This window comes from Podarcis erhardii, assembly GCF_964252035.2.
Source record: "Podarcis erhardii genome assembly, chromosome: 3".
NCBI classification, from domain to species: domain Eukaryota; kingdom Metazoa; phylum Chordata; class Lepidosauria; order Squamata; family Lacertidae; genus Podarcis; species Podarcis erhardii.
Genome location: NC_138507.1, coordinates 34,103,470 through 34,131,381, shown reverse-complemented (window position 1 = coordinate 34,131,381; position 27,912 = coordinate 34,103,470). Strand labels below are relative to the sequence as shown.

General features: G+C 42.1%; 1 protein-coding gene and 1 long non-coding RNA gene across 4 annotated transcripts in view; one reads left to right on the top strand and one right to left on the bottom strand.

Moving 5' to 3' along the window:
* KHDRBS2 (KH RNA binding domain containing, signal transduction associated 2) overlaps positions 1-11,407 on the top strand; it is a 354,578-nt gene extending 343,171 nt beyond the window's left edge. Inside the window, exons 12-16 of the mRNA XM_081857320.1 lie at positions 6,271-6,375; positions 6,686-6,720; positions 7,206-7,298; positions 9,741-9,811; positions 11,180-11,407. The gene's annotated coding sequence lies outside the window, so the exon portion shown is untranslated. The remainder of the gene's footprint in view (positions 1-6,270; positions 6,376-6,685; positions 6,721-7,205; positions 7,299-9,740; positions 9,812-11,179) is intronic.
* LOC309339426 overlaps positions 1-27,912 on the bottom strand; it is a 142,657-nt gene that overhangs the window by 29,165 nt on the left and 85,580 nt on the right. For 2 of the 3 annotated variants that reach the window (XR_014155335.1, XR_014155336.1), the window contains one exon: positions 23-2,378. This is a non-coding gene — a long non-coding RNA (uncharacterized lncRNA). The remainder of the gene's footprint in view (positions 1-22; positions 2,379-27,912) is intronic. The other variant, XR_014155334.1, reaches the window with a different exon arrangement.

Below are 27,912 nucleotides of genomic sequence, written 5' to 3'. Positions count from 1 at the left end.
GCTTCTACTGGCATCTATCTACTTTTAGGTAGATAGATGCTTCTACTGGCATCTAACCCTGCAAAAAACCCTCACTCATTCTACAATCATTTCTGGAAAGTGGGATCACCTTTTCACTGCTGATGGGCAAGTCCAAGCCTACAAAAGGTTCTGAAACAGAACAGTAAGACATATTCAAAACACCAAGAAATATCTCTTGTCTTTCAAGCCCAGAATACTTCTAGGTGCTGAGAGAATCTCAATTAGATGAGCTCTCATCTCCCTCCTCTTTGCAATGCTTAGAACTCAACTTACACTTAAATGTTTTCCTTTTCTTTTCCAAAGTACACTCGGCAGAATGGAAATACAAATGTCCAGATATATTTTTGTCAATACTCCCCTTCTAATGCAACACTATTTGTCTTTTGATTTAGACTTTATTAAAAACACATTAAAATAAAAAGCTAACATCAGAGGTGATCAATGAAGTAGAAGCAAGCTACTACAACCAAATTTTTCAGCTTTGTAAGCAATAGTACTAAATACGTCGATTCAGAAGTAATAACCACTGAGTACAATTGAAGCTACTCCCAAGTAAGAGAAAAGGATTGCATTTAAATTATTCGTATTAAAATATATCCTGCTCTTTTGGGTGCTGTCTTTGTGCTTTTAGATTGAACCTCATTGTGTTCTTCTGCTATTTCATTCATGCGCAGAACCATAGGGCAGAGTGCAAAAATTCATAGCTAGTCCAATAAAATCCAACAAACCATGAAACAGTGAAATGGGTTGTCAGACCCAAGTCAAGGGTCAAGTTATCCAGTCCATGATATCAGACAGACATTAGCTGAAGCCTCTCTAGGAATTTTTGAGAAAAGTTTTAAGAATTCTAACCCAAATTCTCAATAAATGAGGCTTCAGAAGTGTTTTCAAAGAGTTTACTGAGAGAGACTACAGAAATGAAAAAAAAAAAATATTGAAGTTTATCAAGCTTAGTGTGCAAGAGAGATTGGAAAAGTGGGGCTGCCAGAATTCGGAACACCATATAGGATGCGGTGAGAGAGACTGGGGTTTTATTTTCTCTTTGTGCTGCCATAGTGCTTAAAATCAGCTTCATTTTCTCTGTAAGTATGATACTAGAACAGTAGGATTTCTTTCAGAAAACAAAATGTTATATTCCATGCTAGACAGGCAGATCAAATCTGCATTTACTCCCAAAATATCACTTTAGTGCTATGGTAATTATTTTTGTAAAATAAAAAATAATTTTTTTGTAGTACCATACATTGCATAATCTGAATACCATATTGTGCTATGAAGTAGGGAAACCACAAATGTTATCTAGAACAAGTTTCATACAATGCCCACCAAATCTGTTTCTCAATTTCACATCAACGGAGCTGGACAGATCCAAGTTCTCTTTCAAAGTGAATGGAAGCATTATAGTGGTGGAGGAACTGAGAGGTGTGTGTATTGTAGCTTCTGCAGTAAATCTCTGAACAGGCACTCAATAGAAGTGTTTTCTATGAACACACTTTAGCTATATGCATAAACATTAATTTCCAATGTTCCTTCACCCTCTATTGTGACAAAGAAACAGATAAAAAGATAGTTCTACGTAGATGAAAGGTTGGGGAGAGCCTGCTGTCAGGAGCAGGCTTTGCTCTATAGCTCCAGTTAAGTTTCTGAATAGAATGCTACAGTAAAGCATACAGTTGAATAAAGATTGTGCCTGTCCCTCACTTCAAACCCTTGTCTTAGGTACCAGGACTTTGGGATCCTTTAATGTCTCCTTCATGAGTAAATAATTGCAGCTCACTTTAATGGGCTAAAATACCAGGGACACTTGCACAAGGGACAAAAGTAACCGGCCCTACACTAATGAAATTAGGTGGCTTCCCTATCCTCACACAGTGACAGCAAATGCACAGAGGCCTCCTCCTCCTCCTAGTGATCCTTACACTATAAATACCCTCCCTCCACACATACACACCTGTTGTTATGCTAGGCATTTTGCTAGTTCCCTAAGGATAATAGGGACACTAAGGAGAGTTTGGAGTACATGCCTTCTATTGTGCTTGTGGTGCCTCTCTACAAGTTTTGTTCAGTGCTGTTACAGCTTTCCAGCAGAACTCCCTTTATTATTTTTGAAGTTCTGAGTTTGAGGACGAGCTTACTGGGCAGCAGCTATCGAGATGGAATAGAACAAAACAAGCTGGAAGGGTAACCAAGATGGAAGGCTCTCATATTAAAATGCAATAAAACATTTGTTCTTACCTTACAACAGCATCTAGCTTTGTTCAGTTACAGAAAGAACTGATAGCAGATCTTGCAGCTTGGGTGAATTAGATGGAAGTAATAACAGTTTCTGGAGTTCAAAGGCTTTATTCATGCAGGATCTATTTAAAGGATGAAAGGAGATAAGAAACATTTTGTCACAACAAATTGGGAAAGAACAACAAACAAAATGGCTCAGCTTTTAGGGGTGGACTTAAGACAGAACCTATAAGCAAGTGCTGGCTACAGTGCTGTCATGTGGTTTAACCATGCATTAACTAGAAGCTTAAGAGAAGGAAACGTATTTGCTTTTCTCCAACAAGAAAACAAACACAATAAGGTATAGCTCAGAAGAACTGTTTAATGGAGACAGATTCTGCACAGCCATGTTCAGATCAGGACCTATATCTGTTAAAATTAGCAATGATGGTGTTTTTCATCTAATCAAACACAAGCTGCTTCATTCTAGGGAAAGCACTTGGCTTCCAAGTATGCCATGACAAATCTTCTCTCATTTGAAACCTTCATTGCAGATTGTGTATTATTATAAAGATGCGACCTCTATTTCAGTTTGAATACACAATACAGTGGTACCTCGGGTTACATATGCTTCAGGTTACATACGCTTCAGGTTACAGACTCCGCTAACCCAGAAATAGTACCTCGGGTTAAGAAGTTTGCTTCAGGATGAGACAAGAAATCGTGCTCCGGCGGCACGGCGGCAGCAGGAGGCCCCATTAGCTAAAGTGGTGCTTCAGGTTAAGAACAGTTTCAGGTTAAGAACGGACCTCTGGAACGAATTAAGTACTTAACCCGAGGTACCACTGTAAATTAAAGTATAAGCAACAACATTATACTAAGTAAGACTACTTAACCTGCTGGGCCCATCACTGCATACTCTGATAAGCCAGTGGCTTCTTTGAGGTTTGAGGCAGAAGTTTATCCCAGCCTGCTACTGGAAATTCTTTAAGAGGAGGCATGCCAGGAATTCAGCCTGGGATTTGTCCTCTACCACAGCTTGGACTTTTTACACAGTGCAATGTGGGAAGAATTAGTAAGTTGATCCATTCACTTCTGAATACAGGGCAGTTTATGTACAGGGACATCACCATATTTACAAGCGACTTCTTTCCTAACACAGATATCAGTTTGCTGACTGTGTGGACTATTGCCAGCAAAAATCCATCAGCCATACATGGCAGCTGCTCCCCCCCCCCCCCGTAAACTCCCTGTTTTTATTGCCTGTCTAACACTGCAAACAACAGGTGAAGTTCTTCACCCTCCAGCAGGCCACAATACAAGCAAGGTGGGCTGTATTTGCTTTAGTGGTTAAAATTTCTTTAGCCTGTTTTAGAATGCAAACAGCATTGTGCTTTCACAATACGTACAAGAAAAGTAGTAAAATACCAGCCTATGAAAGCAACCAGTGTTTAAGCAGTGACATTGCTTAAATATGACATGCATATAGGGTGGGGGTTTTTTAATGTCAGGCAAATAACCCAGGAAATAAAAATATGTTTTGCACCCTCCTCAATGGTTCTTTTAATGTGCAGCAACCCCATAAAATCTGACTTTATTTATTACACGTAATAAAACTGCGATGTTAAACTAATCAAATACAAATCAGTCCAACTGCATAATTTTCGATGAAGAGGTGCTTAGGAGCAGCAAAATGAACTCCAAAATGGCTCATTGCCTCTTAATCAAAGGCAGTCAGCATCAAACATCAGCCAGTCAGGTGATAACTTTGTCATTGCTCTGCCGCCTTCTCAGATGGAAGTTGTCAGAAAGGCCTGACAGCTTTTAAAACACGCCAACTCATTTGTCTCTGTTGAGGAACAGACCCTGTGATCTATTGGTGTCTCTAGGAGATTAGGAAGAAAGACTACTATATTATTATAGTGGTGCCATTAAAACAGATTTACTGTGTGTCTATCAAGGAGCATTAATGATATAAAAATACATGTAATTTCCGATAAGAATTTTTTGTCAGCCTTCAAGTCTGGTTCTTTTCTTGTCTAATTTTGTCCAGTTACTTTGGGGTACACAAGAATATTAATGATTAATTGCCTTGGCGCTGGAAAAGCACAGGCTTGTAATATATCATTAGAAACTAGAGATCAGGAAGACAAAATGAAAAAATCTTGGATGAATATATTACTGCTATATGCAGTTAACAACAGCGGCTCGAAATCATTTGCGTTCAGAACCTGCAGTGGCACCTCTTCATTGAAAGCATATTATTTATGTTAATTTTACACAGCCTACTAGGGCTTCATACAAAAGAGAAGGTGTTTAATTAATAGGCACCAAAGCAATAGCAGAAAGTCTGTCTTTGAACTCTCATTTTTAATCAGTGTAACCACTTCTGCATAGATGGAGGAAGAATTATGATAAGGGATAGATCATCTCTATGTTATAAAGGGCAACTTGACATCACAGGGATAAGACTCAGCAGTGTGGTGAACTTAGTGTCACCTTTGTATGACTTGGGATGCCCAACTCATCTCTATTTTACTTAACAATAATTTCAAGCAAGGCTATAAAGAAGACAGGCAGACCTTTTGTCTCTCTCTAGATCTCATCTTCTTTCCATTTTGACAATTAATACTACAACCACTGCCATTCTCAGTTTATTTATATACCTCATTTCCCACAAGTCAACCTGTGTTCAGAGCAGTTCACCCCAAAATCAAAGTCTAAACACTGCCACACAATAAAAACAAAAACAATGCCTAGTAAGATACAATATTACTGCAGCATAACACTAAAAAATAATGATCAGCAATTACCAATTAAGATTTCATTAGATACACATAAAACACTAAGGAAGGCTGCAGCTTACCAACAGGCCAAGTAACCATTAAGCAACTCACTTCTGATGGCTCCTAGAGCTGGAAGGTGGGGCAACACAGGTGAAACCAACCATCCCTCATGGTAAATCAGAGGTGCTCTCTGCTCACAATTCTTGCTATGGAAATAGCTCCCCTCTGAAGGCTCTTGCTGCACACAGTTGTTGTTTTTTTCTGAGGGCTCCTAAGGCTGGAGGGCGGGGCAAGGTGTAAAAAAGAAAAAAGAAAAAGCCCATCCCCCGATGGCCAACAAACATCCCTCAAAATGTCAGGAGGTGGAGAGTGAATCTCATAGGGAGCCTGCAAGTAAGAAATTATTTACGGATTCCTCCCCCCGCCCCCTAGCTCTTTTTAAAATATCAGCTGGGTTATCATTAAGCTTCAGAGGTTCTTAAATTGCTTCTTGGAGTTTATTTGTCAAATAACTCATGGTATAAAAGTAGCACCATAAACATTAATTGAGCAGCCATTAAGCAGGATGGCTGTTTGTTTTTGGTTGATAGAGAACATAAAGCTTCACACCCTGTGGTGGAAAACAATTAGATGTGATGATGAAGGTGCTGTTAAATACCACTCTTACCACCCTTTTGATATCAGTTTAGCTGTGCAAGAATAGCAAACAGCTGTAGTCAGAAAGCATGCAGAAGTGATAGGAAGTCATATTTTTACTGTCATGTCAAAGTCTGTTATGAATGGAATAAGAGTTTCTAATGCTTTATGCTAATGGCAGTGACTAATGATAGTCATTATCTCCATTTATACTCATAAAAATCTTTCTCCGGGGAGACTGATCATAACTAGAATACTGTTTAAAATTAAACCATTTCCTCCTCTAAAATACAGGATGTAAAAATGACTTAAATACAAGAGGTTGGCTGACCAATTTATTTTGTTTTGAGTGTGTTTGACAACTGCAGCTGTTACTTTGCCACCTGCTGACTTTGCGTTTAGGAATGTGGTATATTTATATGTATCCTTGGACATTCTGTCCTGGAAAGCTCAGCCCAGGGGGTAATATAGGTGAAACGTGCAGCAGAAAATCAACATGAAGTATAAATTTGACATTGCCATGTCTGAAGTTTCAATTTCTTTTTTTTTAACAAGGACACTGAATTTCCTCATCCATTTCTGATTTCGGTTATGAATTCTGCTTACTTGACAGGTACAGAGCACTTCATTATATGCACGCTCAGAAACCCTTAAACGGATGAGGCAGCTATTTGCATCTGATAGGAGCTAAGTGGGACATTAAATTAATGCCAAACAAGTGAGTGCTCATTTTGGTTTCATTATAAATGGCTGCAGTACAGCAGTAATGTGTTGACTCTTATGTGCTGACAACTTCTATATTTCTTCTAAACTTCCCTGAGAGCTAGACATGGAGGAATAAATTGCTACTCTAGATGATAAAATTAGGAGGAAATATATTCACAATAATTGCACATAGATCTCCCAAAATACACCAAAGTCTGAAAAAAAAAAGTGTTAGTGGATTACTGGTTTTCATGAAGGTTTCATGAAGGTTTGTTGACATGGATATGCATTTTCATATTCAACTATATCCTCACTTGTTTTAGGATACATCCCAATTTTAGGAGAACATCAACCATGGGTCGGTAAGATATGTGCAGTGAAACTTGCATTAATACAATTTTAAATCATTCATGAAAAATTATTGTTGGTGTTGTTCATACGTTGAAGGCAAGAGAATATTTGAACAGTTTGCATCCACCTGAGCCACAATCCCCTTGTTTAGCTTTAAAGAAATAAGAAATAAGAAACATGAGTCTTTGGTTAAGTAAATAAAATAAAAACCAGGAAAATAAGTAGTTTGTAGTTGACCTTAAGATATCAATTGTGTGAGCCATATATTACCTTTTCCTACAGTAGATTGCCATTGGGAACATACTAAGTCCTCGGGTATTAAATTCCAGCTAGCTTTAACAATATCCAAGCCCTATATGAGAACCAAATAATTTGAAATGGATATGCAGATGGTAAATGGACAAATCATAAACCAGAGGTAAATGGGAATCTTTTTTTTTGTTTACATTTTCTTCTCATTGTAAAAGTAGACTGTTCTCTTTGCTTTTGAAGTAACCTGCTCCAGAATGAACCAAAGGCCACAACGTATATGAGAGATATTTGAGTGTTTGGTTGTGTGCATCTACCACCATAACATCCCCCAGTGTAGGTGAATTTATTTTGGTTTGGTGAAGCCAAATTTATTTTGATTTGGAAATAGGAGTTATTTATTTACAGTTATTTTTGTACAGTTGGGATATTGTGCATAGAAAATACATATGTTTGCATTCAGTTATATTTTCTCCCCTTTCTTGATCTCTTTATCATAGAACTTGTTCTCCGTGTATTTCTTTTCCTTCCTCCTTCCTTCCTCTTGCTCAGAACTCAAAACTAACCACACACACACACAAATGAATGAATGAAATTAGGCAAAAAACCCCACAAAAAACCACCCAGGGGCTACCTACCTGTTGTTGCTGAAATGTGTTTATGCATCTCCTATGTAACACTTTGTAAATGTACTAAGTGGCTGAAGTTTCATTCCAATCAGCAAGAGCCATATGGATCCATTATATGACTGGCTGGTTTTATAGCAGGTTTAAGGAAACTGTTTGTGATATTTAAGCAGGCATGGAGTATTTTTTAGGAGCTTCATGCATTCCCTTTCCCAGCACAAGTATTAAAGCATGTGTTGCGATCATATATACCCAATGCCGTATTACATCTAGGCACTCTACTCTCAGGCCAAGACATTCTGGACGAGGAGGCTCAGAAGGGTACATTTCCTGACAGCTAGAAATTCAAATTGGGGGGATCAAATTTAAGTTTAGTTACAAGTTTATATTTACTTTAGCAACTTTAAATGTTTAACTCATTTTAAAAAATACTTTCTAGCCTACAAAAAGTGGTGACAGTGCAGGCACTCTCCAAGGTCACCTTACCCAGAATGTCTCACTCTGGGGAAGGACCCCCCCCCCCTTTATTCGAACAAGACATGAGTATGGAATAGGCACCTTGTTCATATCACCTGACTGCATAAGCTGACACTAACCCCATAACCTATCACTGCCCATAGAAGCCAACACACACCCAATAAAATATTTTTAGGGGGCTCACACACCCCCTGAGTTAATGAACACTGCCATTCAAATGTGCTGTTTTGTGCCACAACTTGAGTTTGATTATGTGGGGTGGGGCTTAAAAAGGTAAAGGTAAAGGGACCCCTGACCATTAGGTCCAGTCGTGACCAACTCTGGGGTTGCGCCGCTCATCTCGCTTTATTGGCTGAGGGAGCCGGCGTATAGCTTACCTGCCCCCATTTATTTGCTACTCAAGTTGGCACTCCTATCACTGCCTATGGCATTGGGAATGTAATAACTGCAGAGTCAAAGTCACTCCAAAGTCAAGCAACTTTATCCTGAAACTGTGTAGCCAGTTGGTCCCTCATCCACAGTGGGAATCAGTAAGCTCTGGACCACCTGAAATAACTCCATCTATCAACTACTAGAGGATGCAACGCAAACTGAGAAATGAGCCTTCTTCGTAGCCTGCATGATTATGTGCACTAACCAGGGTTCAGTCAGCTTCAGAACAAGACTTGAGCCACTTACTCAAACAAAAACAACCATTTGCTTGGCTTGCTTCATAGTCCACCACTCTCCAGAATAAGAAGGAGCCACTCAGGCTCCACGACACCATACAGGACACTTGGAAACGATTGTGTCAATGGCTCGTTTCATCTTACTATTCCATAGCTAAACCAGAGCTTTGATAGTATTGCCAGCTATCTCTGCTAGAAGATCACCCAGAACATTCAGGAACTCCTCAGTTTCCATCAGTCTCCAAGGGTGGGCCATTTGAACAGGTCCACCACCCTTACATGGGAAAATTGCCACTACTAGCCTTCTCCCACGGTTGTTCCAAGCAACTGATATGAAGTGGCATACTATCTGTGAACTTGGAGATTCCATATAAGCGTAATGGGTAATAGCTATTGGTAGACTATTGATGAATTGGCCTCTGAATCCATCTTTGTCTACACAAATGATCATAGTACCCCTCATTGTCAGATAAGAACAAGTACTGTTTACAAAGGTTAAAAAGGATCTAGGACTATCCTTCTCTTCTATAATCAGTTAGTTAGTATACATAATGAAATCTGACCAAGCTTAGGATTCATATATTACTAAACTCCTAATGTAATTACATCCATTGATGCCTAGGCATAATCTGTTCCTCAACATTATAATTACGCTTGCATTGTTAATGCTCTTTCCTAATTTTCAATTCTAAAAGCATAGCTATGCCCAAATATATGTTTTCGATCATTTTAGCCAACAGCTTCTGGAGATGAATAAATTTCCCAGTTTGTTCCTTAATGGGCATTTCACTCTGCTTGAATCTCAGTTTAGAGAAGTATCTAATATTAATTCTGGAATTTGAGGGTGTACAGGCATCATAAATGTCATTTTTCCTTTAACATGACTTTTGGGTAAAAGTAATATTTGATGTTGAACACTAATAGTACAGGATATAGTAACACCTGAAACTCGAAAATGAGTATAGATTAATTTCTCAGGCTTTATTCCTTCTTAAATCTCTTTCTAGGAGACAGAGATGAAACTTTCAAGGGAGAAAGATGGGAAGAGCTGACAAGCAGATGTTCCCAAGGCCTGCATGTAAGCCGCCATGGGAAACTGTTGAAGGGTGGGCTAGAAATTAACAAGTGATCCATCAATATGACACCTGCAACCAAACTATGCATGACAACTATAGAATTAATCTGCTTTGCTTTTACCTGATATTTTGAGCCTATTAACAATAAATTTATTTTACATAAATATAACTGGGAAATCAACTGTACTCAGGGAACTTCTCCATCAAAGCAATCCAAAAGGGGAGGAGAAAGCTTCCCACAGGATCAAGATTCACTCCTCCAGCTTTGAATCATTTTTAAAGGCAAAGGTCACGCTTCTGTTAGCCACTGTTTAATCATAATAATGATTATGATAACAGCATGCCAAAAAATACACCGTTACAAGATCAGAGGGGATTCGAACTGTCACGGGGATTCGAACTGCCAACCTTCTGATTGGCAAGTCCTAGGCACTGTGGTTTAACCCACAGCGCCACCCGCATTATCAGGGTACCTGATCACATAAAGGGTTTTGTTCGCTTTCAAGCAAACACAAGTGGGAGCCCTCTGCAGACCTTCCATCCTCAACATGGGGATGGCTGGGGACTGAGCAGATGGGTTGTTATGAACAGGGATGTTGAGGGTGGGGTTGCATCTGTGTCCCTGCCCCCCAAGCCCAGATTTCACATGTTTAAGCAAATGCATGAACCTGCTTCTGTTTACTGTGCAATCGTATACATCCTTAGAAATAAGCCGCAATGTGGGACTAACTCCCAGGGAAATGTGTATAGTATTGGGAGAGAAAACCTAAAACTGCCAGAAGTACTATCAAGTGTTTTGCTAATTGCTATGCTTTTCAGTATACAGTGATTTAAAAGACAACTTTGGCATGAGATAATAGGCTTAAATACCCCTCTAATAAATACTTGCTAGTATTATTTTATTATTATTTGCCTCCTTGAATATGTTTAGTTTCTCGTAACACCACCTATAAATGACTGTATTTGTAGCATCAGAACCAGAGATAGGGAACCTGTGACGCTACAGATGTGGTTGGATTACAACTTCCATCAACCCTGACCTTTGGCCGTGTTGACTGGGACTGATGAGAGCTGGAATCCAAGAACATTTGGAGAGCCACATCAATCACTGACCTCCATCACTGAGCACAGATAAACACTGAAGCATGACAAGGGGGGCGGGGCACAGAATATTTAAATATTAATGCATCTGCATTTGCACACTAGTGAACTGAATCTGGAGTGCTTTGTCATCCCCATTAGGCCGTGGTGATGGAATATCAAAAACATTTGTATATCTTGTTTGTATTGAACTGCACAGGTATGCTGGCGTTTTCACTGTGTCGTCTATAATTAATGACTGACTGAATCTAATTCCACTGTTTCCACAGGCTAGTGACAGGTGTAAACCAGAAAGAAATGCAGTGCCCAACAAATCAAAACACTGTGTTTGGAAAAGGTCAAGATTATCTTCGCCTCTTTAGCATTCCAAGGAGGAATGACTGGGACCTTTTGACATCCTTCTACCCCAAGGAGCAGGGGGGAAGATAAAGACAAAAACTGTAACAAAGTGGGAAAAAGAGAATAACAAATAAATATTTTACAAATGTTGTGAAAAATGAAGTCTGTGTGCATTACTCTTAGTGGGGAAGGCATCGCCCAGGACCATAATGTGTTTTACTTGAGTGGCGCTATATCTTACATTTTGTAGGAATGCTACTAATTATATTAGTTTAATTGTATTGTATTGCAAGGATTAAAAGTACCCTTCTACATGGGACAAGGTTATCAGTTAAAAACATCACAGGCCATTGTCACATGATATTACCTCCGTTTAATAAATGCACTGCAAGATGATTAAAACTAGAGAAAAATATTTTTAAAGTATATTGAAAAAACATATTTATGCCTAAAAGACAGGTGCTGGGGACAAACCGAGGAACAGTGTGAACTTCACATCCTGTATGCCAGGCATACGCAAACTCGGCCCTCCAAAGGTTTCGGGACTACAACTCCCATCATCCCTGACCACTGGTCCTGTTACCTAGGGGTGATGGGAGTTGTAGTCCCAAAACATCTGGAGGGCCGAGTTTGTCTATGCCTGCTGTATGCCATGAAGCACCCAACACTTTGGTGCCCACTAAGGCCCCTTCTGTTTTTTTGTGTGTGTTTTGTTTGTTTGTTTGTTTGTTTGTATGTTGGACAGTGGCAGGGCTGGCTGACGAGACAAATGCAGGCCTCCCGCTACCCAGATCTCTGGAAGAGAAAGAAAGTGGTTGGGCCTAGTCTTCCAGCCGCCCTTCAAAAGTTTTTAGAAAAGTAAGAGGAAAAGGCTGTCTGGTAAGTTTGGTGGAAGGGTGAGCAAGTGTGTGACTATTTTTCCTGGGATATTTTTAAGAGTGCATGTTGCCACCTTTTTATGGTATTGTGTTGGAAGTGAAGTGTTTTGCCTGTTTTTAATTCTTGAGCTAGTTTCTTTGGAGGTTCTTCTATGTTTTCTTTTGGGATCCCTGCAGGCTGTAATTCCTGGCCCATTTGGTAGTGAGAATGTAGGCCCTTATTTTCCCAGATGTTCAGTACATTTTTAAATGGGCCACAGAGAACATTTTTAATTACAGCTTTACGTATGGCGATTCACCCATAGTGGTCCCCCCCCCCTTATTCACCTCTTCTCTTAATATTATATTCATCAAATCATGTAAACTAACCCTAAAAAAGCAGTGTTGAAACAGATTCATTTATTAAGATCAGATCAATATAATTTATATCCTGCTTTCCCAACAAAAATCTGGTGCCAAAGGCAGCCAACAACAATAATATTCTGGCAAAATATTTCAAATGCATTCAGACCTGATTAAAACGCTTTCTTAACAACATTAGTTCTACAGGATGGTAAAACAGGTCTAGATTCTCAAGTGTTTTTTCAAAAAACCAGTCAGTAGAAATACAGGAGGAGAAATATTATGATTTGCATTTAAGCTCTAGTTAGCTCTTAGCAATCTGGCAGATACTTGATTAGGGAAAACAATTCAATAAAACCCCCTTACAATGCAATTGTATACATGTCTACTTAAAAAAAAAATCACCTTGAGCACAGGCTGCAATTGTATACTCATTTACATGAGTGCAAGCCACATTAAACTGAGTAGGACTTACTCCTGAGTAAACATGTATAGGCCAGTGCTACTAATGTGGTTTACATAGAATCACAGAATCATAGAGTTGGAAAGGCTCCAATGGTCATCTAGTCCAACCCCTGCAATGCAGGAATCTCAACTAAAGTATCCATGACCATGACAGGTGGCCACATGTTATATTCAAACCAAGTCAAAGCTTTATTTGGAAGTAATGTTACTGGAATACTTTTAAATATTTGAAGATATGACAGCTTAATAACTAAATTGTTCACATTTTTAAGTGGGGGTGCGGAATCAAAGCATGGAAAACAGTTAATATAGTCATTTTAGCTTGACCAAAGATCAATGCATTTATATTTATTATACAGTACATTCATTCATGCTTCCCAGGAATAGTCACATGAAAAAGTTAATTAGTACTACAACTCTGAAGCTGCCTATTTGATCTGTATTGTATCCATTCATTATGCTACTAGTAAATTTTATGGAACAATGATTTTTTAAAGAAATTGTACATTTCCCATTGAAAAATATACAGCGGTACCTCAGTTGTCGAACACTTCGGAAGGTGAACATTTCAGTTTTTGAACGCGGAAAACCTGGAAATGCTTCCGTTTTTGAATGCACCTCAGAAGTCAAACGGCTTCTGAGGCATGTTTCTCAGTTTTCTCAGTTGAGTTTGCTAACTGCCCATTGCGCCGCAGTTGTCAAACAATTCAGAAGTCAAACTGTCTTCCAGAATGGATTACGTTCAACAGCCAAGGTACCACTGTATATCAGAAAGTTTTCAACCCTACATCGGGGCTTATGTCATAGGTTTTCAACCTTTTTGAGTCCATGGCTGCCTTGACCAACTACATTCTTTCTGTGACACCCCTGTGGGGCTCAGAAGCCCAGTTATATCACCCTTTTCCTGCAGAGCTGGCAGCCTTTTTTCAACACTTTCCCTTGTGGCATGTTCCCTCAGCCTCCTCTCATCCCCCCTCTCCTTGGGAGTCCTCTGGGCAGCCACTGCTGCCGCCCCTGGTCTCTGAGCTGCCCCCCTGCCCCAGAAAGAGGTGCCTCCTCACAGTGCCCCACAGGGGCCTGGGACCTGTCTGTCCATTCCCAACAGCAAGGGCTGGCAGAGTGGGCTTCCTTGCCCGCTCTCTTGCTTACTCTGAGGCTGCCTCAGCTCCTGGCAGCAACACCCCCTAGCCAGCCCCAGAGGCACCATTCGTCTGCATTGTAGCCAGAGCTGCTGCAACAAACAGCTGCACAAGCCTTTGGGAGGCAGAGACATAAGAAGTCATCAGAGGAGGGAGGAAAGGGAAGAGGGACAGAGGCCAGTGTTGCCCACGACACCCCTGACCACCATTCAAGGCTCCCCAGGGTGCCACAGCACACTGGTTGAAAACCACTGGCTTAGGTCTTTAAAATATCTATGTAGTTGTATAGAATAGCCAAATTATTTTCATCAGTCGGAAGGGTAATCATATAAGAACATACAGAACTGCCTCGTACTCATTGGTTTATGGATGAGTATAATGGTGAATGGCTGATACCTGGTTAAAAAGGTAAAGGACCCCTGACAGTTAAGTCCAGTTGCAAATGACTCTGGTGTTGCAGCGCTCATCTTGCTTTACTGGCCGAGGGAGCCAACGTTTGTCCACAGACAGTTTTTCCGGATCATGTGGCCAGCATGACCAAGCCATTTCTGGCGAATCTGAGCAGCACACGGAAACAGTGTTTACCTTCCCGCCGGAGCGTTACCTATTTATCTACTTTGACGTGCTTTCGAACTGCTAGTTTGGCAGGAGCTGGGACCGAGCAACAGGAGCTCACCCTGTTGCGGGGATTCAAACCGCCGACCTTCCGATCGGCAAGCCCTAGGCCCAGTGGTTTAGACCACAGTGCCACCCGATACCTGGTTAGCAAGCCAGGTATCATGCTTAGCGCTCTCCACTTTCTATTTTTAGAAATATAGGGCCATAGTCTGGATCAGAATCTCAGGGCAAGGGGATGAGGTTGGCATTTTCCTCTCTGTGCTGTTTTCTCTCTGATATCTGGAAAAATAGCAGCAGAGAGAAGCAGTTTTCAGTGTAAAATGGTACAGGGAGGAAATGTCAGGCTGCCTCCCTGTACTACATTGTGCCATTCTGATCAAAGGCCCAAACTGCTGCTGCTGCTGCTGCTGCTGCTGGGGTGTGTGTGTGTGTGTGTGTGTGTGTGTGAGAGAGAGAGAGAGAGAGAGAGAGAGGCAGTGGCGTAGCGTGGGTTATCAGCACCTGGGGCAAGGCAAGTAATTTGCGCCCCCTAACCCATGGATTTGCGCCCCCTAACCCGTGGATTTCCCTAACCCCCAGATGTTGCGGCCGGTGCGGCCAGCCCCCCCTGCACCCCCCACGCTACGCCACTGGAGAGAGGAAAATGGCCAGGGCTAAATACTTATTTTTTTAAAAGCAGCATACTTTAATGTAACATGTCCTTGGACCCTCAGCCCATCCAAGGGAAAGTCACAGGATAGCCTCATACTTTAGGCAAGAATGCTGTTTCTGATTTATGCAGTTAAAATATGGTGCTCTTGGATTTGCTTTTTATGACTCAGAATGTCATTGTTTTGAATCTTCCTTACCTTTGGATCTGAAAAGAGCGATAGACATTTTGCTGCCTAAACTACTTGGCAGGGTTGTGGAAGTAGGGTGTGATACAAATACGGAATTTGTGAAACAGCCATTGTTTTGCAATTGTAGGGGGGGGGGGGACACAGTCCAGAAGCCAACACGAATGGGAAATGTCCAGAATCCATTCTTGGTTATTTCTTACAGAAGAGGTTGGCTTTGGGACTGTGCAATCAGGAAGAAAGTTGATGGACTGCAAAACCTTTCAGTCTGAAGGAAATGCCTTAGGTTTGGAATGGGCAGTAAATGGAAGCTTGCACTGTGATGGTCATGTCCTATATCTGTCCAGGGGATAAATAACATACTTTAACTTCCAGGCATTCAAGCATGCTAACCTTCCTTGCATAAAATCGTTTAGCAAAAGGATCGGTTCAATAACTTACTTGTTAGTCACCTGCTAGTCCTCTAGGCCACACATACACAATTTCAAATGCAACATCTCTAGCTTATTGATTTACAATGTCTATTTACTGTTAATCAAACTATACAAATAAAAACAGCAGCAGTTTTATGGAGCTATATAGTCCGACATCTATCAGCATTGTTCCTGAGGATCACGAGAACTAATTAATCCCTAAATGTAAATTTCCTTAAACAGCCTTGTAAAATGCACATGAACAGGATATTCGTGTAAAAGTAATACAGGTGCTTAAGCTTTCCCAAGACATTTTGCTCTTTGTGGTGAATGGCAAGATTGCACCCCTGCATCCCATATGGCAATTGGAGCCATACATCAACACAACTGGCAACTGAATCTTACAGCAACACTGCTGACAAGACCAGCATATAGGCTTGGTTTCAGGGTGTTCTAGGAGAATGGTAGGGGGCTGTCACCATTGCCACACCTGATTAGATAGATGATAGATAGATTTCATTGCATTTAGGTTCCACTTTTCCTCCAAGGAACTTAAGGTGGCATATATGGTTCTCCAACTCCTCATTTTATCCTCACAACTATCCTGTGAGTTAGGTTAGGATGAGAGAGGGTGCCTGGCTCAAGGTCACCCAGTAAACGTTCTGGCTGAGTGGGGATTTGAATCCTGATCTGCCAGGTCTTACTCCAACACTACCCATTACACCACACTGCTACCTGAGGCAGCTGTCTCAATGCGCCTAATGGTAGGACTGGCCCTGACAGACACTATCGGATCTATCTCTGAGGTAATTCTTACCAGGAGTTGACAATTTCTCCTTTTTCAAGCATGAACAGTGGAGATAAGGAACAAAAAACATCAAAAAGTACACAACCAAATCAAACAATTTCCACATAAATCGTAAGATCTAAAATAAATATAAAAAATAATATCAGTAACAGCAACAACTCCCCCGCCTTCCAACAACCCCCCTAAACAACACCCCTGCTCAAGAGTCTGTTCTGCAGCCTCAGCTTTTGTAGGTGGGGACAGGTAGGGTCCCGCCCTCCCAGCCAGGTGGGGAAAAGCCTGCAAGGCAAGGAGCAGCTCTTTTAGGACTCAAGCAGGTTTTTCAGGTTGCCTGGTCCAGAATTCTATAGTGTTCTGTATGTAGGTAGCAGAATATTAAAATTGGCTTGGTGGCTAATAGGTGTGCATAGTACCTCAAAAAAGCAGCACCAAAAGCTCAATATGCTGCAACCAACAGCAGCCCTGTGTGAGTCCACCAAAGCCATCACAAAGAGCCACAAATGCTCAGCACATCATACAGCATGGTGTCTTTCACCTATGATAAACAGTATGTTTGGATTTTGAAAGCCTCTTCACGTCACAATAGTCTTATACAGCAGTCTAGTGAGGGAGAAGGTTAATAAACCAGGGATACTAATGGGTTAAGTTAGTGCTTTTCAGCCTGATTGGCCCCTTGTAGTTCCCCACTTCTGACTAGAACCCCAATGCCCCTGAACCCCAACAAAACAGACGTTTTCCCATGATAGGCCAAAGGCCACAGCAAAATATAAACAGCAACAACAAATGGTGAGCTTAGTATTTTCACCTGACATACCAGTTTTGTGTTTTTTCCTTAAAACAGTCCTTAAAATAATGAATATTCAGGCAGTAGCAGAAATAGAGCCAAAACGGAGCCATAGAGAAACAAGAGGGAGAGACTAGCCTGCTCAGAGAATCCCTGAGATTTACGGTAAGTTAGTAGATAATATCTTAAAGGGGGGGGCAGGGGAGGCCACACACACACACACACACACACACACACACACACACACACACTGGCAGGGGGAGGGGGGAACCAGAAATACAGATAAATGCTACAGGCTCTGTGCAATGCCCCAAAACAGTGTTCATAATATATCAAGGATCAAGCAGAAAAACGAAGTGGTGGGTAGAATTGAGTATTTTGGAGGACGGCATGGCTGGCTGGAACTTTGAATTGTCTTGTCTCTGTTAGGCGGCAAGGCAGCACTGGCGGTTCATGGAGGGCTGGGCTGGGGAGGGACACAGGAACAAAGGAAGCAGTCTTACACTGAGTCAGACCATTGGTCCATCCAGTTCAGTATTGTCAACACTGACTGACAGCAATTCTCCAGGGCTTCAGCCAGGGTTCTTTCCCAGTGCCACCTGAGGATGCTGGGGACAGAACCTTCTGCTTGCAAAGCAGGGGCTCTGTAACTGAGCTGCAGACCTTCCCTGTTATGTCTGCGACATCCTCCCAAAGGATGTCTGCCAACATGGAAGGCAGCAGTGGGGATGTTAGGGAAGCTTTGCGGCAGCAGCAGTGACTCTACAGGCATATGCACACCTGCAGAGCCTCTGCCACCAACCTGGAGCTCCTGCAACCTCACGGATGCTGCCTAATCCCTGCCCCATCCCTGCCCTAATGAGCATTGTGCTGCACCTGGGAGGAATCTACCTGACCACTAGCACCACTGGGCCATCACTCAGGTGGGGACACACAGAAATATTTTTTGCTCGTTCATATCATTTATGGTTTCTGGATCTGTGTGCACTGATCCCCGTCCTCAGAATCACAATCTGGGGGAAAAATTCAAGTTTTTGAATTTCAGCATTACCTGGAAGTATAACAAGTGACCTCCTGGTATTTTGTGGTACCCATGATCTCCCTTGTGCCCAAACGTAACTCTCCCCATGCATATCTGGGATAATGACTCTGCTCAGAGTTCTGGACAGTGAAGGCAATACAAAGGCTGGCAATTATTGGTATGTAGCTCTTTCCATTCATTGCCATGTATGTGGTAGATACCACATGCTTGTAATGGCAGGAGAAAGAGAGAAATGGAGGCCACTTATAACCACTGTTGCTTGCCATTGTAGCTCAGCTGGTGCCGAATTACATCAGTGTGCATGAAATGACAATCTGGGCCATGCCGTCTCCGCAGCTTCAGCTAATAATGAGCTGCTAGGCTGTGCTCCCAGAGACATATTGGAACAAGCAATTGTCATTGCTCATTGTTAGTCTAATGAGGAGAAAGGGAGAAACATTGTTAAATGTTTCCCTGATAGTCTGAGAGAGAGAGAAGAACAATTCTGTTTTGTCGTAACACCTTCTAGCCTTTCATTATAAGGGCATTCTCATTAGGCGGAACTGAAAGAGGCGGCAAAGATAATACTTTAAAAGGTAAAATTAGGGTTGGTAGACATCCAGGATTAGGATGGATAAGACAGAAATGGATGGTTTTGTACAGCATCCAGAATGTTCCTCATTTTGGATACATGCACACATATCCAGCGAAGTGCATGGCGCTATATCTGCATGCACAATTGAGCCTCTGCATCGTCTTCTCTATTTTTGAAACAGCAACATAAAGATAAAGGTAAGTGGGACCCCTGACCATTAGGTCCAGTCGTGGCCGACTCTGGGGTTGTGGCGCTCATCTTGCTTTATTGGCTGAGGGAGCCAGCGTACAGTTTCCGGGTCATGTGACCAGCATGACAAAGCCGCTTCTGGCGCACGGAAACGCCGTTTACATTCCCACCGGAGTGGTACCTATTTATCTACTTGCACTTTGACATGCTTTCGAACTGCTAGGTTGGCAGGAGCAGGGACTGAGAAACGGGAGCTCACCCCGTTGCGGGGATTCGAACCACCGACCTTCTGATCGGCAAGTCCTAGACTTTGTGGTTTAACCCACAGCGCCACCCACGTGGGAAGGGCCAAAGCTCATTGGTAGAGCATCTGCTGTGGAAGCGGAAGGTCCCCAATTTAACCCCCTGCATCTCCAAGTAGGGCTGAGAAACATTCCCTGCCTCAAACCTTGCAGAGCCACTTTCAATCAGTGTCGGCAACACTGAAGCTACATGGACCATTGGGTCTGACTCATTATAAAGCAGCTTCCTGTGTTGCTAGTTGCCCATCCCCTAGAGAAGCAGCTGGCAGGGACACCTGGGATGGGAGGAAGGTTGGCTGAAGTTGAAAAGCCATGCTGTGCATTTGCACCTTCATGGACTTACTGGATCCTAGCAACAAATCTCCAGAAACAAATTAGTACTACAACAACAACAACATAATAAGGAGGTATACTTTGTAATCTTTCAGACCTGCCTCGTAAGATCCTTTCATATAATTTCACTGGCCAGGTAGTGTTGGCTTTGCTTGCCCCAACCCCCTGCACATTTTTAACCAGCCGGGTGGTATATGGGTTGCCTAAATCATTCACAGGCCACATCTGTGCATACCTGCTATCAACACGCTTTGGATGCATCATGCAAAATGGGATCTGCTGCTCCAGAGGAACAATTAAGACAACCTATGAACCATGACCGTATCTGTACCTGCATAATAGATAAAAGAGATGCGTTGGCAATGAACAAGGTAGTGATATGAATGGACCCCAAAATTAGGCACTGCCACGATTCTTGCCATGACTCTCATTCAGAGAGTCACATGAAAGCTCCCAGATTTGACCTGCTATGTGTGGAACTGAACAAGAGAAATATCAACCCTCTACTCAGAAAAGCAGGACCACCACTCACACCTTCCTCTCCACAGCTGTCTCCTAGATTAAACAGTGGAGGCTTGAAGGAAGGGATGGGAGAATGCACAGTGGATTGGACCCAGAGAAGTGTGAATGGAACTCTATTCATGCAACAGCCTAGCACATATCTCTAAAGTAGCTCCTGAGGATCAGGGCATCCTCCAGAACTGTGTGGCATGGGATCTATTGTTAGAAAGTGTGATTGGCACCAATTCAGGGATATCACTTGTTGCATGAAGCTTCAGGGAAGCCATCAAAGAAAGGCTGCTCACAATCCTAGTGGTGAGGGGAAACCTCCCTCCACCCAGCAAGGACCCTATTGCCCCAAGGATCTTTGGCTGAAGGTTTTCAGGTATGGTTTCTCACTCAGGTATGGTTTCTCTCTCTCTCTCTCTCTCTCTCTCTCTCTCTCTCTCACACACACACACACACACACGTGTTGTCTCCATAGATTTGCATAGGTGAATAATAAAGGCTGAACCCTGGAAAAAGCTGGCAGGGGAGAAGGGTCCTTGCTTAGAGGCCGGCTTCCCCTCCCATCACTCACTCACCATTTGGGAATGCAGCTGTTCTTTTCCTCCTTTGACAGCTGCCCTGATAGTCACCTTTAGAGGAGCACCATTGACGGCAGCCCCCGTGAACCTCCAAAATGGATCTGCAGCTTCAGGACCAGAATGCTTAGCTTCAGTCCTCTTCAGAGGAGATCTGCTTTGCTCTGGAGGTCCAAAATTCCTCTGAGACAGACTGCCTCATGTGGAGCATATGCACAACCATAAATATATATGTAAATGTGAGACACCATTAGATTGTGGGATCCAATCACCAACACCACCTGCATGGTGAAGAGGCACGATCCTACTATGATATCCCCGATGCCTTAGTAGGCCCTGAGACAAATGGTTGTCTCCATTTGGCTCCTTTACTACAATCCTATGCACACTTAACTGGGAATAAGCACCAGTGGGGCTTGTGTCTCAGTAGACATGCATAGAATTGCTGTGACATGCTTATGACTTTCATTTCTTACCTACAGGCCTGTATGCATTTTCGCATTGTTATTGTTGCTGTTAAAAATAGGAGGAGTTAATATGACCCCATGACCTTTTAGAAGTGCTTTGATCAAAATGAGCAGCAATCATATTCAGGGGATATTCCATCCTGATTTGTTTGCACAGAAGTTAAACTTATTCCCATTAATTTGTCATTTATTCTGCACTTGTTAGTGCATTTCCCTACCACTTTCCAACCTGCAAACTTAACTTTCCAGTTTGCAGCAGAATCCCTCCCAGAAAAAAAAAAAAATCTGCGTCTCGTGGTGACTTGGGAGACCATTTCATGATGTTACGGTGAGAAAAACAGTAACTTTGCTACAAATACCTTCAGTATATACAGAGCAACTGAAAATCTGCCACTGATCCTGAAAGACTGTAGAGCTTGTCAGTTGGTTAAAAGTAACAAATATTGACTTCTTCTTTTTTACATATGGAACACTGAGGATCTAAGAATCTCTTGGCTTGTTAGTCAATTTTTCTCCCCATGTCCACACACCGAAACACATGTCCTGAAATAAAAACATTGCTCCAGACATTTACAAGGACTGGGTACTAAGCTCCATTTGATTTAACAATAAAGTTGGCTGTTTGGGGAGCTATAACTTCTCTGTAAATGGAACTGTGTGAAATGTTTGCTTACAAATTCTATCCTGTAAAATGTCATGTTTCGGGGACATTTAACAACAAAGCTCTTTTGTTAATAATGCTTCCATGCTGAGCTTAAGAATCTATTAAAATGAACACAAAGCCCATATCACCATGTATGATTAAACAACGCAGGGGCTGTATTCCCATGGTACCCAGTTTTTATTGAAATAATATGGTTTCGTTGTCACGGAGATTTCCTCTGAGATCTCACTCATCTGTCAGTGGTATCCTTCATCATGACCCCATGTTCTTACATCACACAATGAATCTACTACTTGTTTGTCCTATTTTATTTCTCTTATAGTTCAGTGTGGCTTACTTTGTCAGCTCCTTCGACAATATGTCTTCCAGAGGGTTTCACTTCTTTATTAATTTAATTTACGTCCAGAATTTATGAGCCGCCATTCAGCACAAGCTCTCAGGGCAGTGTACAGCTTAAAGAGCAAAACAATACAGCAACATTCAGCAACAAAACAATATGAAGCACAGAGCCCAGCAATGTCATCAGTCATTCCATAGACCACATGAATCATAAAATAGTGGGAATCAGTGGTTCAACTTGCTGTAATGCATGATCCAATTTTTTAAAAAAGATATTGGAGATGGTTCTCTTGGAAGGACATTCCTAATGTGAGGCACGATGATTGAAAAGACACTTTCTCCTATCCCCTCCTACCCAAACTCAGATGGTGGTGAGACACATAGGGATTACGAACATAAGGCGAGGATTGTCAACTTCAGAGGTTGTTGAACAGCTTCCGTCAGCCACAGCCAGCAGGGCCAATGGTCATGGATCATGGAAGTTGTAGTCCAGCTCTATCTGCATGGCCATAGATTAGGGTTGCCATATTTTAAAAAGTGAAAATCTGGACACCAAAGTTGTTGAGCTTTTGAGCCTTTGGGGGGGGGGACACATCGTAGCAACTGTATTTTGTGCTAAGTTATTGATGTTCCTGTCTTTTACAGTTATTTTGCTTGCCTTCTGTAAAGACTCTCCTCCTGCAAGAGAGGGGAGTGGTTGTGGGCGGGAGCCGAGCTCCGCCTCAAGCAGGGGGCGTTAGCCCCCTGCCTCCCACTCACCTGGCTGGCGCCCACGCCCACCGGCAGGCACCCAACCAGGTGCCTCCGAGGGGGGCGTGTACAGCAGCCTAAATTGCTGCGGCGCCAGCCCCCCCGGCCACACTCTTCGTCGTCCCGTCGCGAGTCACCCACCCTCCACTCCCTTTGAGCTCAGGGTCTCAGTTTTCTTTGGCCTTGCTATGGACCTTAGGTTGGTCGCCCTGGTTGTCCAGGGGGCCTGGTAGGAATTTTTCCATTTGGCATTAGGCTTTTTGGTTTTTTCGCCTACCTCATAGCAATCATCACAACTTTCGTGGTATTGGTGGGTAGGTTAGGCATTGGAATAATGTGTTGTGGTGTGTCGAAGGGCTAGGTGTGGCCATCGCCTACGCCTTCAATTTTTGGGTATTCTGTTAAAGGAATCCGGCGGTCGTGTATTCTGTCCGATGCCTGCGTGGCGGGAGGCCATGGCACGACCCTCGGTGACATCGGGGGAGAGCTTATAGTTGGATTAGCATCAACAGGCTCCACCTACTGGTGAATAAACACCCCTGTTTTAGACTCACCCCTCTCTGAGGGGGTGGAGTCAGCTGACGTAATCCAATGTCTAAGCCAATACCTTTTCACTTGCTGTAATCAATAAAGTTGTGGCCTTTTCTTGCCCATTAACCTTATGTCAGGTGTTCTTGTGTATTCATTCCACTTTGTGGGGATCGGGTCCTCGAACCACAATGGGTAATTTTGAATATTTAAGATCCCAATATATTCATTGGAGATGAATACCTGAAAATATTCAAAATTTCTCACTTTCATTCATATTTTGGATTCAATATTCACCTTTTCAATCTAATCTTTTTAGAAAATAAAATAATTCAAAATAAAGATTCAAATGACTTATTGCCACCTCTTGGTTGTTTGATTTTGGCACACTTCAAATATGTAATGATAAGCTCCAGACTGTCAAATACTGTTAAACATCACTGCATGTTAGATGTAAAAAACTACCATTACGTAACTGTTAGAACTATTAAATATTAAATAACATTGCTTGACAACCAACAGAAATAGTCAAATATTATATGCTAAGTAACTGTCAAATAGTTTTAGGGGAAGCCTGGGGCTCTTTGGAAGCTAACAATTCAATAAAATCCCCTTACAATGCAATTGTATACAGGTCTACTTAAAAATAAATCACCTTGAGCTCAGGCTGCAATTGTATAATTTAGATGGATGTGAGCCACATTAAACTTAGTGAAATTTACTCCTGAGTAAATATGTATAGGCTAGTGCTACTAATGTAGTTTACATAGAATTGTAGTTTACATAGAAGAGTAATCTAGTCCAACCCCTGCAATGCGGAAATCTCAACTAAAGAATACATGACAAATAGCCATCCAACCTCTGCTTTAAAAAATTCAAGAAAAGAGTGTCCACCACCTCCCTAGAAAGTCTGTTCCACTGACAAACAGGTCTTGGTATCAGAAAGTTCTTCCTGGTGTTTACTTGGAACCTCCTTTCTTGTAACTTGAATCCATTGGTTCGGATCCTCACCTGACACAGAAGAAAACAAGCTTGCTCTATGTATCTTCCATGTTAAAGACCCTTAGTTATTTGAAGATAGGGGCACGCTGGCTCATCTCGCTTTATTGGCCGAGGGAGCCAGCGTGCCCCTTCCGGGTCATTAGAGCTTTGCTATTATCTCCCTTGATCGGGACACTATATTTCTGTTGATGCAGCCTAGAATAGTATTAGCTTTTCTTTCCTTTCCTTTTTTGCTGCTGCTGTATCACATTGTTGGCTCATGTGAAACTTGTGGTCTACTAAGACCCCTAGACCCCTTTCACATGTACCACTGGCTATTCAAGTGTCACCCATCTTAGATTTGTACAACTGGTTCTTCCTGCGTAAGTGTAGAACTTTATATCTGTCCCTATTGAAATTCATTTTGTTTGTTTGGGCCCAGTTCTCCCATCTACTAAGGCCATCTTGAATTCCAATTTCAGCTATCAGTACTGTCATGTACTGAAGACCATTGGTTAATTATGCAAACTCTCCTCTGGCAAATAAAATACTGAAATCCAGCATCACTGGGTGTCAAATACAGGTATCAAGTATCTAGAGAATATTCAGCAAATATCAGAGCAGGCGGAACACACCTGGTGAATATATTCAGACACAAAAATGAACATAATTTTTGGGGAACGAATTCATTCAAGTCTAAGAAAGCATACAATGACCAATCACATCAGGTTGGCTGTTGCGATGATCACATAAAGATGTCAAAGTACTATCTAACAAATGACTCAGCCTACCATGATTAGGAGTACAGGTGGTCACTGAACAAGTGTACCTTTGAAGAGGGAGGGTTCCTTGCACAATGTGAAAACAAACATCTGCATGCAGAGCAGCTAGGCATTCTGTCAATTCAAACAGAAACTGACTTGCTGGGCCTGTGCCACAAGACTGTGCACACAACAGCATGTGTTACCTCTAACCTAGCCAGCACATTATATTACCAAGGGGAGGAATGGCCTCTTGGCACAGTTTTTTTGTATGCCCCTGAGCCCACTACTATATTGCCAAAATATTAAACACACACACACACACACAGCCCAACAACCTGAAGACAGCTCTGTTTGCAGGCACTACCAGGACTCTAATTTAGAGTCTTTGAATACAGTGGTACCTCTGGTTACGTACTTAATTCGTTCCGGAGGTTATTCTTAACCTGAAACCATTCTTAACCTGAGGTACCACTTTAGCTAATGGGGCCTTCCGCTACCGCTGCACGATTTCTGTTCTCATCCTGAGGTAAAGTTCTTAACCCGAGGTACTACTTCCGGGTTAGCGGAGTCTGTAACCCGAAATGTTTGTAACCCGAAGTGTTTGTAACCCGAGGTCGTAGCTGTCAACTTTTTCCTTTTCTTCCGAGGAATCCTATTTGGAATACGGAAATGAAATTTCCCTTAAAAAAGGAAAATGTTGACAGCTAGGCCTGAGATACCAATATATGTGCACAGCTACCCAGTGTGATATACCACCATATTTCAGGTTACAGTTTCTACCTGAGCAGTGAATTACCTTCAAGCCCTGGGCTGGCTTCATCTACCAAGGCTTCCCAATGAACCCTCTGAGGCAGGAAGAAGTAAAAGATGGCTTCCTGCTCTAGGTGTGCTTTACCTGAATAACATTGTCTTTCTGACCTTTTCTGTATTCCTGTATTCTTTCATTGCTCTTTGATACTACCCCTCGTCTTGCTCTTCTGGCTTGCCATTAGAATCATAGAAGAGAAGAGCTGGAAGGGACCTTCCATCCTAACTTGCTTTCCGGTGCTGGCTTTGTCCCTTGACTCTGATGCCCTGGTGTAACTCTGTTCCTCACCTCAGCTTGCTGCCTACAGCTTAGCCCTGACAAGGGCCAGGATCAAAGTTTTAGCTCAAATTTGGAGCTTGGGGGAGCAGGAGATTGGGAGAGAAGATTCAAACATTACGGGCAGTGTTAAATCAAGCATAAATGCTTACAAGGTGGCTGAGGGTAGTTTTTAAAAAACTTGACTGCACAGAAGCCACACAATTCTCCATGCAGCAGCAAAGAGCAGCTGGCAATTTTGCTGCCATCAAGGGGTGCTTTAGAAATGGGAGCCAGAAGTGTCCCTAGAAATGAAGCTGTTTGTGTGGCAGATGAAGGTGTGTGAGGGGGAAGAAGGTTTTCCCAGTTGTACTCTTGACCAAATTTCCCTTCCACACTCATTTCTAGAAGAGAATGAAAGGCATGGGTGTTATTGTTGCACTGGCGTTTACAAAAGTTATTAGCCAGACAAGACAAGCCCTTTGAAACCACAAATATATTCCTAAGAGCTGCATACTTTCCTGCAAATCCTCCAAACACAAATGTCAACATCTAGCCCTGTCACCGAACTGTTTAACAAATCTAAGGAATCTGTAGAGTGTGGGAGGGGGAACTAGGGGCTCATCATGTGAAATGCTGCCCTGGTCCTCCATTCTCTGTCTGTCACAGTTGGTAGGTACAAATGTAGCCCAATAACAGAAGACAAGATGCACCACTGTGTTTGTTTTGGATATCCCCCCATGGCACAGGAAGTAATGTGCACCATTTTTGGGTTTTACTGGAAAGAGAGGACAAAGATTCATCATTAAGAAGTCCAAAGTCCTGCTTTTGAATGTGTTCAAGAATTTATTCAAGATGAGATTGCAAAAAAGAACAACAATATCCCAAACCACAGTTTATTCTAACAGTATTTATTGTAGTTACTTTTTATGCCTCATAATAACTAGAGATATATAGATGTTCCTGAGGAATAATCCCCTGTGACCTGAAAGATGGAGGGGGGACCCCCTCCCTTCACTCCCTAAATCATTTGCTTCAGAACTTTCTGCTTTTAATAGCTTTTTTAAAAAAAGCTTTTGTAACAAATCAGCCAACATATGGAAGTGAAATAATCTTCACTTAACATTGTAGCTAGTTTTGCCCTTCCTCGGCATAGTATGCTATGCAAGTTATATAAATTGCATTCTCAACAGCCCCTTAAGGAATCCAGAGGAGTATTACAATTCTGTTTCCTCTTAGCCATGAGCCTATATTAAATAAATGGCTGCTGCTGTGATCAGCAGAATCCATATCCTCCAA